Source organism: Lycium ferocissimum, chromosome 11, assembly GCF_029784015.1.
Source record: "Lycium ferocissimum isolate CSIRO_LF1 chromosome 11, AGI_CSIRO_Lferr_CH_V1, whole genome shotgun sequence".
Lineage (NCBI taxonomy): Eukaryota > Viridiplantae > Streptophyta > Magnoliopsida > Solanales > Solanaceae > Lycium > Lycium ferocissimum.
The window spans coordinates 11,598,769-11,613,711 of record NC_081352.1 but is presented as its reverse complement, the minus strand read 5'-3'; the positions used below and the strand labels follow the sequence as shown (position 1 = coordinate 11,613,711).

The window sequence follows — 14,943 nt, the reverse complement described above, 5'->3', positions numbered from 1 at the left end:
TATAGTCATAACGAATCTGTAACATAATGCGTATTGATATATCGGCTTACATAGCCGATTACAAAACAAATCTGCAGTATAATGCATAATAATACATCGGCTTACGCGGCCGCTCACAAAAACTGACATATCACACCCACGACACTGTCTGCAAAGTCTCTAACTTAACTCCAGATACCATACAAAAGTACTCTGACTCGGCAGCGCTCCGGAGGAAATGGAGCTCGCCAATCAAATTGGAACATCTTCTCGCTAACATCATCTCTCATCCGTGGGTACTGCGCGGCATGAAACGCACCCCGAAGAAGAGGGGGGTACGGAATATGTACCGAGTATGCAAAGCCGAAAATACGAAAAGCAAAATCATAACCGAAGTAAGTAGTACCGAAAAATAGTGCAATACGAGAACCCACAAGACTTACTTTTAAAACCTAATTCGTGCATATCCATATCATATCCGAATCATCGGGGGGACTTAGAAACATGAGTAAATAATCATCATACCATCATGTTATCATATATCATATACTTCGTGTCACATATATTTCGGAATACATATCATATCGAATACACCTCATACTTCGAATACACATCGACTTCTAATACACACATATAACATATAACGTGTCCCGCCCTCCGGTGAGGGACTCGGTGAAGAATCATCATATCATCACCATGTATACATATAGCGTGTCCCGCCCTCTAGTGAGGGACTCGGTGTTTAGAATCATCATATCACCATCATATATATACATATAGCGTGTCCCGGCCCTATAGGGACTCGGTGTATAGCGTGTCCCGCCCTCAGTGAGGGACTCGTGTATGTATAGAATCATGTCATCATCACATTATCACATATCATATCACACATACACATTCCGCGGCCAAAAACCCAGCATACACAATATCACATATACACATACCGCGGCCAAGAATCCAGCGGCAATACCACATATACACATACCGCGGCCAAGAATCCAGCGGCAATATCACATATACACATACCGCGGCCAAGAATCCAGCGGTCATGTCACAGCCCGCGGTCAAGTATCCAGCGGACAATATCACACATACCGGCCCGGGACTCGGCGAAAAATGTAACAACAGAATGCACGAGCAGAATCACAAGTAACCAAATACAGTTTAAAACATTTACAAAGACTTAATAGGTTATTCGAAACGAACCATCATTTACAGGCCAAAACAGTAGTCAAATCAGATTTCCTTCCGAACGTCACTCGGGGACATATCAAACCGAACTTCAGAAACCGTAGTTACGTATCAAAATCACATACATAAAAATCCTTATTTCAGACTCAATAGATAAATAAGTGATCATACTCGGGGGTCGGAAAGATAGTCATATTAAGTTCTCTTCAAAAAGTCGTTAGGATTACACAAAGAAAAGTCGCGGGACCCACGGACGAGCGTCAACCCAATCCGGGCCCGCCTATGGAAATCATAGTCATTATACGTCATAGAATCATTTTCGAGCATATCAAAGCCATCCGGTTCTGTCTGTGAAAGTTACGGACGTTCGTAGTTACAAACTTTTTTTTTGAAAACAAAACCTTTTTTTTTTTAAAACAAAACTTTTATGCAACATTTGATAACCAATCACACAAAGTCATATAAGCCATAGATTGACCATATAAGGATACCAACATCAAGAAGCAAATAAGCATCGTAAACGTGCTCGGACTTCAAGAATGGAATTACCCCCGAAGCTCATAACGTATCATAGCTTAGCCATATCTAAGACATGCCAAAAGAAGGAAAGGTAAGCTTTACATACCTTGATTCGCTCCCTAAGCTAACCCAACTCAAGTCTCGGCTCTCCAAGGTCTACATAATGTCAATAGATATCGAACATTAGTTGAAGACATTTAGGAATTCAATTCCAAACAAACATCAAATTCTACGAAATTTCTAAAACATTTCCCGTAAATACACCAACCCCGAGATTTCAACTCGGCCAAATTCATCAACAACAACACCAACAACCAACCTAGCAACACTAATATTCAATCCCAACGCATTCTAATATTAAATACACTTCTTTATATAATTCAACAACATTCATTATTTTCCATTCAACTACTCACATCCAAACCAATATCAACGTTTATACCTTCGATTACTAATCCAAACCATTCAAACAATATTCAAGAACGCTTTAAACAATTCACACAAATTTCCAAACAACCAAAATCATATCCCAACTCACCCGAAATTATCTCCAAACCCGAAAACAACATAATCTACACCCTTCTTTTCTCAAATTCATGAATTACATTAACAACCCATACTTTAACAATGTCACTTCCCTAACCACAAAAATTACATAAAATTCACATTAACTTCCAAACCAATACAACATCGCTTTACAACATTAAACTTGCATTAAATTTTTTCCTCATAGAACCCATAACGACGACAACTAAAATACTAATGACAATTTGTTCATTCTCAACCACACAAAGGGACCATTTTCGGCCAACATCATAAACACACACCAAGATGATTTTCATTCTTTTCTTCACACTACAACAATAAAAACATGCTAATTAGAATTAATACATTACTTTTAACACAACATACACACACACGGCCAAACACCATATACACGGCCTCAACTTCAACATGACTTCCTTCATGAATTTCATCCATTTTAGCATACTACAACACATATAAACCATCCATAACACATAAAACAAGATTAAAACTCACCTTTCTTCTTCAACTTTACAACTTGCCTAAGGTGGTGAACAATGAAAACGAGTGGTCTATCGCTTCCAACAACACTTCCACGTTAATAAGCACCCTTCAATTAGTAGGTTTGCTTGAAGGTAATAGTTTTTCTTGATCACTTCTTCATCTTGAATTTTTGCCCCTTATGGCCGAACACCCCTATCTCTTTTCTTTCTCCATTTTTCTTGAACTTTCTAAGGCAACAAATGATAAAGATGACTTAAATTTGTCATCTTTCTCTACATATATAATTTACACATGTGGCCTATGGCCCACAAGTCATGTGTAAGGCCACATGGCCATTTTTTCATGAATTCTAAGTTTCCACAACTTCACTTTTGGCCCCAAATTTTCATGAAATGTTCAACTTTCCATAATTCACTTTTAACCCCAAATTTCCTTATTCCAAATTTACCCTTAACATTCCATACCAATAAAAAGATGAATATGCAACTTATGTACTTTTAACAAAATCGAAAAAAATTGCAACCTTATCCTTAACTTATCGCAACCGACTTAGAATATTCCAACGTACAAAGTACGGGGTATAACATTCATGCTTTACATACTCAGTACATATTTCGTACTGACCCCCTTTCTTCGGGGGGCTGCGTTTCATGCCCGCAGGTACAGATTCTTGCTTTGGTGATCCGCCAGCTTAGGATTTCTATTCAGCTGACTTGGAGTGCTCCATTGTTCCGGAGCCTAGCTTTTTGGTACAGATCCTTTTGTTGTATATATGTGTCTATCCAGGGGTACGACGGGGCCCTGTCCCATCATAGGATACTGTTGTTACTCTTAGAGGTCTGTAGACATATGTGTGGGTCGGTATATAGTTACTATTTAGTTGTGTACATAGGACTTATGTTTTGGGACGTTCCCATTCGTAGTGGCAGCCTTGTTGGCTTGCGTATGTATATAGTTGGGGTGTTCCCACATGTTATGATAGCCTTGCCGGCTTATGTGTGATATTATCTATCAAAAGTTGTAACTCCTCAGGAGACAGGTTGCTATGATATGTCCATATATGCGACAGTTTTGAGACGATATCTTGCTTTTTATGTATAAGTTCTTTATCATGCTAGTTGTGGGCTAGTTATAGTTAACAGGTGTATACGAGTATCCAGCTCGGGCACTAGTCATGGCCTACGGGGTTGGGTCGTGATAAAAGTGGTATCGAGCAGTCGTCATCCTCGAGTGTCTCGTTTGTGTCTAGTAAGTCTTGTTTATTGGTGTGTTGTGCACCACATCTATAAACGGAAAGCTACGGGACGTTTAGGAAGTTATATTTCCTTCCGTTTTTAGATCGTGCGATAGAGCAGTCTAGGAAATATCGCTCCGACCTCTCTTTCCGTAGGTAGGTGCGGACCGCGAGGGATGAAGAGATCAACTTCGGATAGTGAGGGCGCTAGAAGGCCACAGAGATTCGGGACCCCGGGCTCCGGGCGAGCAAGAGAAACCTCGGTTATTCCATGGAGGCTCCGACCCCGCCCGGAGGACCCGAGCGACGATTCCTCCGAGTTTTGACATCCGGGGAGGAGGACCCCCGAGGACGGTTATGACACACGGATCCGTCGAGTATTCATTTGGGACACCGAAAGGAGATTCCGAGGTTGTGCGGTTGCTCTGGCGGCGCAGCACTACGTTGGGCCACTACCCCGCAAGTATTACGGATTACTCCGACCCCTATCCCAGCCGTCGATGAAACGAGGAGTTGTCCTGTTATCTACGTTCCTCGAAGCTCGACGAGCGAGATGATGAAGGCCAGACAAGCGGATTCTAGGTAGACGATGACGAGGAGCATAATTCACCTTATAGATCACCAGATCAGAGTAGAGACCGATCGACTACAGGTATATGAGACTTTATCAAAATTTCCCATGTATGTGCAATTGCTAAGAATTATTACCTAATAGCGGCGAACGGAAATCAAAGGGATCGTCAACTAAGTGTTTATAAGTAACGACGATCAAAGTGTTCTCTTCACCACAGGAAATTTTGAAATATAGGATGGAAAGTAGTCATACATACAGGTGAAAGTTGGACATACGAGGTAAGTTCACCATTTTCATACCGTTATTGATATTGGAAGCCCTGTGTGGCTGTGATAGGATATGATGTAAATATATATATGTTGGCCTTGTGAGGCATTGTTGGTATTTTCTGCGTGCAGGTTATGAGATAGTAAGAAATGCAGAGGAAACTCTGCCAAAATTTTCTTAGAAATAAAATGGGAAAATAATGAGGACTGCTACAAAAATAAGTAAAGCCTAGTGAGGAAGTGGCCAAAGATATGCCGTGATCTATATGACAAGAATATAAAGGCAAGTGTGAAACGGAAAAGCGAACCATAGAACGAATAAGAAAGACCTATCAAGCCTCGTGAGGAAAGTTTAGAATAAAGACTACATGATAACGGGAATGATAGCAGACACCAGAGAAGGAGGAGTAAGTTGAAAGAAGGAAATAAGAAGAAAGCAAGATAACAATGTAAGTAATAGGTCATAACGTTTATAACCGAGAACACGAGTAATATAAGTGACGGAAGGATGAAAGACCAAACTATAGAAAGGATGAGAAACGAGGTAGAATGAGTATTAGAAAATGGCTGTACGAGATGAATAAACATGAATGTACGAGAATACGTTTTAAAAAGGAGAAAAGGATTATGCGAAAGTAATGTGTTTGAAGGATACGAGAGGTAGCATAATATTCCTCGTGTACAGAATAAAAGATAGACATAGGCGGGAGAAATGATAAGGAAATTCTAAAGGAAGCACCCAAGATAGATGTAACTAATTAAGTACGAGTATGGAATGAAAGGGGAATATATAGTCATGAATCTAAAGGTGTGGTACGATGACTAGGTGATAAGATAAGGTCATCACTAAAGTAAATTTGAGATGACTTGAGTAAGTTAGAAGTTGGTATTGAGCACACAACAAGGGTGAAAGGCCATAACGTATAAAGGAGTACTACGCGTACACGACTTCACCTCGAAAATAGTTGAATCCTTAAAGGACAAAGACGGTAGGCTTGAGGAGCAAATGATGTATTGTAGATCTATTAAAGGAAACAAACGATATAGGTTGGGATAAAGATAATGCTACAAGAAAACTTTGGACACTTATCGTCGGAATATAAGTGCTGCCAAATTGAGATCGGAACGACTACAAGTACTAATTAACTATTGATTGAAATGAGTGGAGCGTGGCCTCGGACGAGTTGTTACATTGGTCACATTACTCGAGTACAGATTATCAGACGAAATTCTATACTATATATATAGAAAGGTTCTCGTCGCTTCGTGATGTTGTTAAGGTTTCGTACGTGGATAATCAAAGTTATACATCATAAGGAAAAGACATGGATAAGGTACAGTATACCAAGTGGAAAAAAAAGAGATCAGATGAATTTGAGATTGGAAATAAGGAAATAGAGCAGAATATAAGTGGATAATGGTATAAGCACACCCTTAAGGGGGGAAGCGGGTAAGAGAAATGCAAGTATAAGATGGAAACAATTGACGCTGAAATATGTTGATATAGATGCTTAAATTCCAATTGAGATCTCTTGCTGAAGCAAGTTAGTAAGATCTGAAAGCCAGCGATAAATGGATAGAAGTCAGAATGGTATTTGAGACAGTGTTGACAATCATTTGTAAAGGTCTTGAATGTTATGCCATTAAAAAGTGAGTGCTTATAAGAAGAAAGAGTACGACAAGAGAATGGTAACGAGTAACTTAAGGGATATTATAAAGGATAGCAACGCTATACAGGACTCGAGGCTAAGATGTTGGCAATAGAGTTATTCGCTAATGATATTGCGACTTATAAGTAACAAAGAAGAGAGAATAGAAAATCTCCTATGGTAGGAAATGAGAAAGTCAAAGAGTGAATAAAGGAAGGGAAAGAAGTATGATAAAATAGGACGAGCGAGTTTAGTATGAATGAGATATGTAAAGCAGAATGAACCAGGAGACGGAAAGACTATGTCTAAGATTGAATATGCCTTATACAAATTGTACAAGGATGGTTATGCAACCTACGAATATTTGTATGTTAAGCGTAAGACCAAGTGAGTGAGTACTTGATAAAGAGGAGTAAGGACTCAATAATGACAATGCAGTTATGATATTTTGGGCACATTACAGAAAGATGCAAAGATGGTTTAAGCCCAATTTACCGAGGTAGAATTAGTACTGAGGGCAAATAGGACATGGCCATGGTTGAACTAAAGATCTATCTCGATACCGGTTGTAAGATAAGAGAGGAGAAGACAAGGTAAAACATAAGGATTAATGAAGCGACGATAAGGTATTTCTTGGGCTAATTTGAGCACCTTCGCATATTCTTGTAAAGATTGCAACATAATGTGTGACAGGGAAGTTAAGAGCAAAGTCTGAGCAAAGGGGCAATAGAAGAGTTTGAATTAAAGATAAAGAAATGACACGAGATAATGTGCCTGAAGTGTTACAAGTTGGGTTAAGCGGAATTATAGAATGGTTTAAGTGAGACGATCAGAACAAAGTTCCTAGTTCTTGGCGACAAGTGAATTTATATGTCAAATCCAAAAATTCTTTCAGGGTTATACCAGTGAATGAGAGTGAACACTACAAGAAAACTGCTTATTAGCGACCAAGATTTAGCGACGGGTTAAAAATTTGGTCTCTAAATGTATACTTTCAGGGATGAGATTTTTTTCTTGTCCGTAATACACTTTTTTATTTTCTAAATAAATAAGTGGTGTCCAAAAAACTTAGACCCTGGTCCCAAAAACCAATATTTCATAGGGAGTTATAGGTGCAAACCTATTAAAAATGAAATAGCTCCAAAAAGTTCCCTCTCACTCTAAAATCCCTGAGCGGCAACTTTCATCAATCAGAATCCTAAAATTCATCTCTCTCAACCCCTCTTGTCTACCATTGGAATTATCAGGCTTATTAATCAAGAGTGAGTTTAATTTCTTTCTCTTCTTTTATCTGATTCATGCCCTTCCTTTTTTTTCTTTTTTTTTGCGATGGAAACTAGAAAATTTATGATTTTATTGGTCTTCTGTAATTGGGTTTCTTAGAGTACTGATTGTTGTTGTGTGAGGGCTAAAAGTGAGAGTATTGGATTTAAAGCTAGGGCTCGGGGGTTAAGGAGGAGAAACTTGAGTATTTATTGTAGGATTTCGTCTATGCTATTTGCTGTCGATGTTTACATTTTTCCTGTGTGTATATAAAAAATAACCCATTATTTAGGATCTTTAACAGGGAGAAAGAACAGTGTTGAATGCTTGCAGATTAAAAGATGTGTTTGCCTTCTTTTATTTTGGGTTTCTTCCCAAGTTTTACACTATAACATGAATCATTTGAGAAATGCTTTTGTGGGTTGCTTCTATGAGTGCGTAGTTTTACTTCTATTAAGTTATATGTCTAAGCTGGTTTGTGCTGCTTTCTTCTGTTTTTAGCCCAACTCTTACTTTGATTTTGTAGCTTTCTTGTGTGGGTATATTTTAGTCTTCCATTTTAGTGAAGTTATAAAATGTGTGTCTTTGTGTAAGTTTGTTGTGTTTGGCCAAAATATTACTTCAGCTTTGAGCATTATACTATAGACTCGGTTTTGATTGAAAATTTTAGCTTTGATGGAGTGCAAATTTTGCTTTGTCACTACATAAATAAAGCCTACTATTTGTTTTTTGTATAAGCTGAAGAACATTATTATTCTCGTGTTCTTGTGTATGCCAGAAGGTTGTTTTAGTTCTCCTTAGTCATTACATTTTTTTTTAAATTGTGGGAATAGCTAGTGTATTATATTTTTATTTAAGTAACCTAAGATAGAAAATCAGTGACTTAGCTTTAAGCTGATTTGTGTGTTTTAATTTCTCATTTTCTTGAGCAATTGTGAGTTATACATTATGCATATCAGTCAATAGCTTATTTCATTCTTGTGATATCGTAGAAAGTTTTAATAATATGGATGAGTTATCAAGTTTAATAAAAAGAAATGTGCATCTTTGGACATTTCTTGTAAGAGTTTTAACTGATTTTCTTGAACTGCAATTCATGGGTAGAAGAGTGATGTTGTTTCAATGTAATTGGTTTGATGTGTATGATAAAACTAAAGGAATTAAAGAAGATGAATATGGCATTGTATTTGTGGAGGTGGGACCTATCCTCCGTAGTGGTATTTGTGCTAGTCAAAGTATGCCACCACTTTCAAACATTAGGAAAATAGATTCTACCATGTCTGTTCAAGGAATACAAGCTAATATTCCAAGTTCTCCATCTACTGATGAAGTTATGCAGTACACCCAATAATTTGAAACAGGTATGATTTCTCAAATTTATCGTGTTATTAATTTGTACATATAAATTGTCCTCTAAGTTTCCATAACCTGGTGCACAAATTGTCCTCTAAATTTTCATAACCAGTGCACTTTTGTCTTGGATTAATATTTTCGTGTAGAAGTAGCAGAGTACTCAATTTTTTTTTTTTTAATCAAAGCAACCAGCATGATGCTGGTTGAAATTTATTAATCAAAATAGTCTTTACAGAGAAAATTGGCCAAAAGTGCCTACAATATGATTAGTGGTAAAAAATGCAAAAACAAAAGCAAAAATAACATGCTGCTACTTCTGCTCCAACATTGGATTGATTCCATTTCAAGTCACCTCAAAGCTCTCACTAGGTGCTTATGGAATAAAAAAAAAACAAATGAAGAATCGTTCAAGTTGAAACTATGCTATAGCTGTCATTCTGCTTCTGCTTTTGCTGCTAAATTTACTTTATGACAATGCCTACTGAATATTCATCAGTGTCACACCAACAACTAATGCTACTAAGGAGATTCTTCCAATAGGATGAACCAAAGGTTAATACCACACATTGAATAGAACTTCCCTAGTAACTAAGTATTAGGCATGAGACTCATGCTACTCTTCTTATGCTGCATTCCAAAATTGCTGCATGATGCTGAAATATCATGCAGTCTGATGCTGTGCTCAATCTGGTTCCCTAGTTTTCCAAGTCTTGAATCTAAAGCTTGGCATCTGCATTTTGTCACTTAAAACAATAGTCTTTGCCTCAGCTGGAAGATCCTGATAAGAATGATATTGAAGAACACCTGCAAAATGAACAACCATGTTAGCCAAATAATCTGCTAGTTTGTTGCCTTCTCTGAACACATGAGCCATTTGAGTTTGCCCTTTCTGTCTCCATTCCTGAATCTTATTAATCTCCATGCATACTTTCCATGGCACTTTCCATTCCCCATCTAACACCTTTCTCATGACAAGTGAGTCTGTCTCTATAATAAGGGGAAAAAATTGATTATTAGCACAATAGATTACTCCTTCTAAGATTGCCTTTGCCTCAGCCTCAAGAGAGGATGTTTCTGCTGTTATACTTGCCCATGCAAAAATTAAGTCCCCTGCACTATCTCTTATACAGAAAGCTGAAGAACTCTGACCAGTACTGCTCTTATAAGCCCCATCTGTGTTACACTTGAACCAACCTGTTGGAGGAACTAACCACTGCACAGTTGTACAAGTGATATATGGCTGATGAACTTCTAAAACCTGCACCAGTTGTGGCCAATTATCTGGCAGTGTCAAGCCTGGATAAAGTTGTTTAGCAAGTTGGACCAGCTGCTGATTAATGCCATATAATACTTGGTTTCTAGATATCCTCCCCCCATGCACAATAGTATTTCTCCTTTTCCACAAATGCCACATAATGATGGATGGAGCTGCTTGATAAAGAGGCCTCAGCTTGGAGTTGCACTTTGCTGTCCACCATTTAGTGACAGCTTGATTGATCTGTACAAAAGGACCATTAACTCCTGCTGCTGCTGCAAATACCTGCCAAATCTCTGCTGCAAATTCCCCAGTTAAAAACAGATGAATCATAGTCTCTTGTTGAGGAACCATGCAACATCTGCATATTGAAGCCAGATTAATCCCCATAGAAGCCAAAACATCATCAACAGGTAACTTTCTATGCCATACTCTCCATAAAAAGAAAGCTATCTTGAAAGGAAGGCCTTTGATCCATATGTTTCTATAGAACCATTGCTGCTGTTTTTTCTGTCTAATAACCTCCCATGCACTACTCACTGTGAATTTCCCTGTACTTGTCAGCATCCACCATGGTTTGTCACATTGTCTTTCCCCCTCCTGAAGTATCAATTTAGACCTTATGTGATCTACAATTTCCTCAGGAACTATTGTGTGCAACAGATCAATATCCCATTTTCCTTCTGATAACACAGCATCCACATCTTCTAAATCTTCATTGACATGATAACCAAATGGTAAAAGTTTGATCAATGGTCCTAGTCTAGTCCAGTTTTCAAACCATAGACTAGATGAATCACTTTTTGTTTCCCACCAAATGTGTTGTTCCATTTCATCTCTAGCTTCCAGCATTCTTTTCCACAACTGTGATCCTCCTTTCCATTTAACCAGAGTTGGAATCTGTTTCTTGCAATATTTGTTCCACATGAATGTGGACCATAGTGTGCAACTAGTCCTGAATCTCCACCATAGCTTAGCAAACAAGGCCTTTGAAACATCAAAAAGGGACCTGAATCCCATGCCCCTTTCCTCTTTTGGAAAACACATATTTTTCCATGATGTCTAATGCCTATTCCTCTTCTCCTCCATGCTGCTCCAATAGAATCTAGCAAATAATCTATGCAGCTCTTGGATAGTGTATTTTGTGGGAACCATTGCTAAAAGTAAATACATAGGCATTCTTTGAAGAACACTCTTTATGAGCACTGCTTTACCACCAAATGACATCAATTTTCCTTTCCAGTTTTGTAACTTGTCCTTCACTTTTTTTTATCAAATAATTATAATACATCTTCTTCTTTCTTGTATGGAAAATAGGACATCCCAAGTATTTGAATGGGAAGTCATCTCTGGAAAAACCAGTAAGCTGAGCTACTTCTAATGCTAAACTGCTAGAACAGTTTCTGTGCATATAAAAATAGCTTTTTGATCTATTCAGCATCTGACCTGATTGCACCTCATATCATTGTAGTTTTCTAGTGCAGTTCCTCACATGATATTATACTCTAATATATCTTAGTGGTACAGTTTCATTTGGGATACAATGTAACTTTTTAAAAGATGGACATTTATATATATATTGCATTTATAGGTCAATTTTGGTACATGTAAAGGATACTGGAGATGCAGTTTAGGTGATTGTTTTTAATAGTTGTTCTTTTTTGTCGAGTCTGAAATACTATTAAGCTTTGGTCCATGTTTAGGTACCCAAATTACTATTGTTTTGTGGATATTCTGCTGGAGTTATGATGCTATTTTGATCTATGAATTGGTGCAGTTTTACTCTATAAAATGGTGCAATTTTGCTGATGCTTGGTTCTGCATGTTCGTGTTTTTTTTGGGATGACTCTAACAGGATGGAATTGTTTTCTGGAAACAGATCTCTAATACTTAGATAGAATATTTCTGTACAGAGGTATGGCTCCTTATGGTGTTCTATTGTTTCAGTAGCATCATTCTGACGGTTCTTAGTAGGCATTTGGACAACATTTGGTTGAAGTTATATATATATATATAGGATTATAAGCAGATATGGTCTTGAAGTGATGTGAAATTTTGTTACTAGATTTTACGTGGAACTAGTAAGAACTCACAGTTTCAACATACTTCGTACTTTTAAAGAAAGAAAAGGAAAACACCAACTCTAGTTTAATAGCATATTGGATGTCAACCTATGTTTTATTTGTTGTAGGATTAATTTTAGAGTGATGACATGAATATTCATCGCGATCATATTTTGGGATGGATGAAAGAATTATGGAACAAATGGAGAGGAAAATTACACGAAAAGTACTTGAAGGGCTAAAAGAGATTATTTATCAAATAGAGCTAAGTTGAAGATGCTTCATCATATTGGTAGCAAGGGCATTAGAGAGATTATTTATGAAAAGGTGTTATCATTAATCATAATTTTTTGTAATATTGACGAGCCATCATTTGACATGTTTATTTTTTGTAAAGGGTGGAAAAGATGGAAACCCACCAGATTTGGGAACTATTTTCTTTGAGACTCGCAAGAAGAATAACTCACTTGTCAATTCAGAATCAATCGAGAAACATGTGTGTTTGGTTAATTGAACGTGTACTTTACTTTTGGTTATCATGGGTTCTAACATAAGTCATTCTATATACTTTGTTGGCTCAAATTCAAGAATTGGGCACAGCCCGAACCGTCTCTTCCTAGCATAGGGGTTGTAGAAAATGCTTTGGACCTCAAACTCGTAGCCATGTATTTGGCTTTGGAGGTGGAGTAAAGGCGAAAGATTTGAAAGGTTGGACTTCTTCAAAGGCTGAGTTGTTGTTTGAGCTACGTTCAACTCAAGAAGAAAATCAATCTTTGAGATCGCTCGTCTAACTTTGAAAATGAGATGAAAGAACTGAAGCAATTAAAATAGTTGTTATTAGCTCAACACCCCAATTTCCAACCTCCGACATCATCTATTTCAGTAGAATGATTGTTCCTTTTATGATACCAAGTGAGTAACAACGTACCCTAAATTTTAATTTCTCTTTAAAATATATTTGCTTGTTCGGTCAATTTTTGAAGCATGAGCATACTCCCTGTCTTGAGCAAATGAATCTTTCATGCTCTCCGTATGCAACTAAGTGTTAACTTCAATTGGAATATTGATTAATAGGTTAAGAAATGAAATGTCGAAGTGTTGATTATAATAAGAAAAAAAGGATTGAAGTGCTGATTATGGTACATGTGTACTTGCTGATTGTGGTGCTTGTCTTAGATTCTGGTAGCTGATTATGGAGCTTGTGTGCTTGCTAAAGTTTATTTTAAATGGATATTTGCTACTGAAATTGTCTTGTAGCTGGAATCTTATTTTAGCTAGCAACTGTGCACAAAAGCTCCTAGTAGCAGGACTAAAAATCTAAATTTTAAGCTTTTATTTGACAGAAATGGCAGTCACAAGGTTGCCATAATCAATTGAATTGGCATTAGAACCTTCTGCTCTTCAATCTTTATAAATGAATCTTCTTTAACTTGTTAAATCTAAAATTGAAGAGCCTCTGCAAATCAGTCTCAGAAGTTGGTTGTTGCTGCAATGAAACAGTATAGATCCAGTTGAGATAACAAGAAGGACTTAAGCATATTATAGAGGATACTGTTAGCAAGAAGTTGAAAACTATATGAGGTGAAGAACCTGCAAGTAAAGCTTCAGGAAATGACGCTAAAACTCTTCTTTGAGGTAACATTTGTGCAACATCACCATAAGTTAACTGCTGCTTCATTATTCAACATATATCAATTTTGAAAAACATCTAAGCAACTTCAGTAATTAGCCTTTACATGAGCTATAGTTGTTTACACCAGCTTATCAAATTTGCTTTCTCAAGTTTTACCAAACTATACATTGTCATTTACTTGATGTAATGGTTTGTTATTTAACCAATTTTCCAATTGATTTTTGTAGTCTTTTCTAAATGAAATTTTAAATACTTTTACAGGTTATGGAAACTGAAGTTTACGAGAAGCAGATCTTTCAGGACGTACAGATTGACTATCATTTTGCTATGGATATTAATTAGATAGGTTTTATGCTCCGGGTTATGTACAAGATACTATGATGACTAGCTTACATCATTGATGTATGGTGTCAAATGTTGACCATTTTTTTAATTTATATATTTATATTATATCATTTTGTTACCAGATATTTCTAGTAGGAAATTGTTTGATTTTGGGACCAGTAAAATATTTATTTGGAGACGAGACAAGTAGTCCTTAAATCATTTTTAGGAGCAGAAAATCTGGTCACTAAACCCATTATCCTTGTGCTATTAGCATCAAATCACGACCAAAAATCTAGTCCCTAAAATAAATTGGACCAGTCTGCAAGCGTGAAAATCCTCACTTAGGCACCAGAAATATGGTCCATAAAAGTGTTTTAAGGACCAGTATTATGGCAGTCGCAAAAACCATATAGGGACCAGCTACTCCATCCCGTCGCTAATGACCTTTAGCGGCGGAGCCTATAAGGACGAGTTGGTGACCAGAATTTCTGGTCCCTATTCACTTTTAGGGACCAGTTTTCCCTTCGCTAATAAGCAGTTTTCTTGTAGTGGAAAGCACAGAGCAGCTATGTAAAGTTATTATACGAGGGGACTCCAGCACTATTTGA

General features: G+C 37.2%; 1 long non-coding RNA gene across 5 annotated transcripts; it reads left to right on the top strand.

Moving 5' to 3' along the window:
• The first annotated feature begins 7,430 nt into the window (after nt 1-7,430).
• On the top strand, nt 7,431-14,547 carry LOC132036883 (uncharacterized). Of its 5 annotated transcripts, none has more exons than XR_009409701.1 (4): nt 7,431-7,703; nt 12,260-12,393; nt 12,504-13,287; nt 14,270-14,545. It is a non-coding gene; the product is annotated as an uncharacterized LOC132036883 (long non-coding RNA). The 5 variants fall into 5 exon arrangements; XR_009409705.1 differs by lacking the exon at nt 7,431-7,703 and adding exons at nt 11,777-11,946; nt 12,016-12,227 and having other exon boundaries at nt 12,330-13,287; nt 14,270-14,547; XR_009409704.1 differs by lacking the exon at nt 7,431-7,703 and adding an exon at nt 11,777-12,227 and having other exon boundaries at nt 12,330-12,393; nt 14,270-14,544.
• Nucleotides 14,548-14,943: the final 396 nt, after the last annotated feature.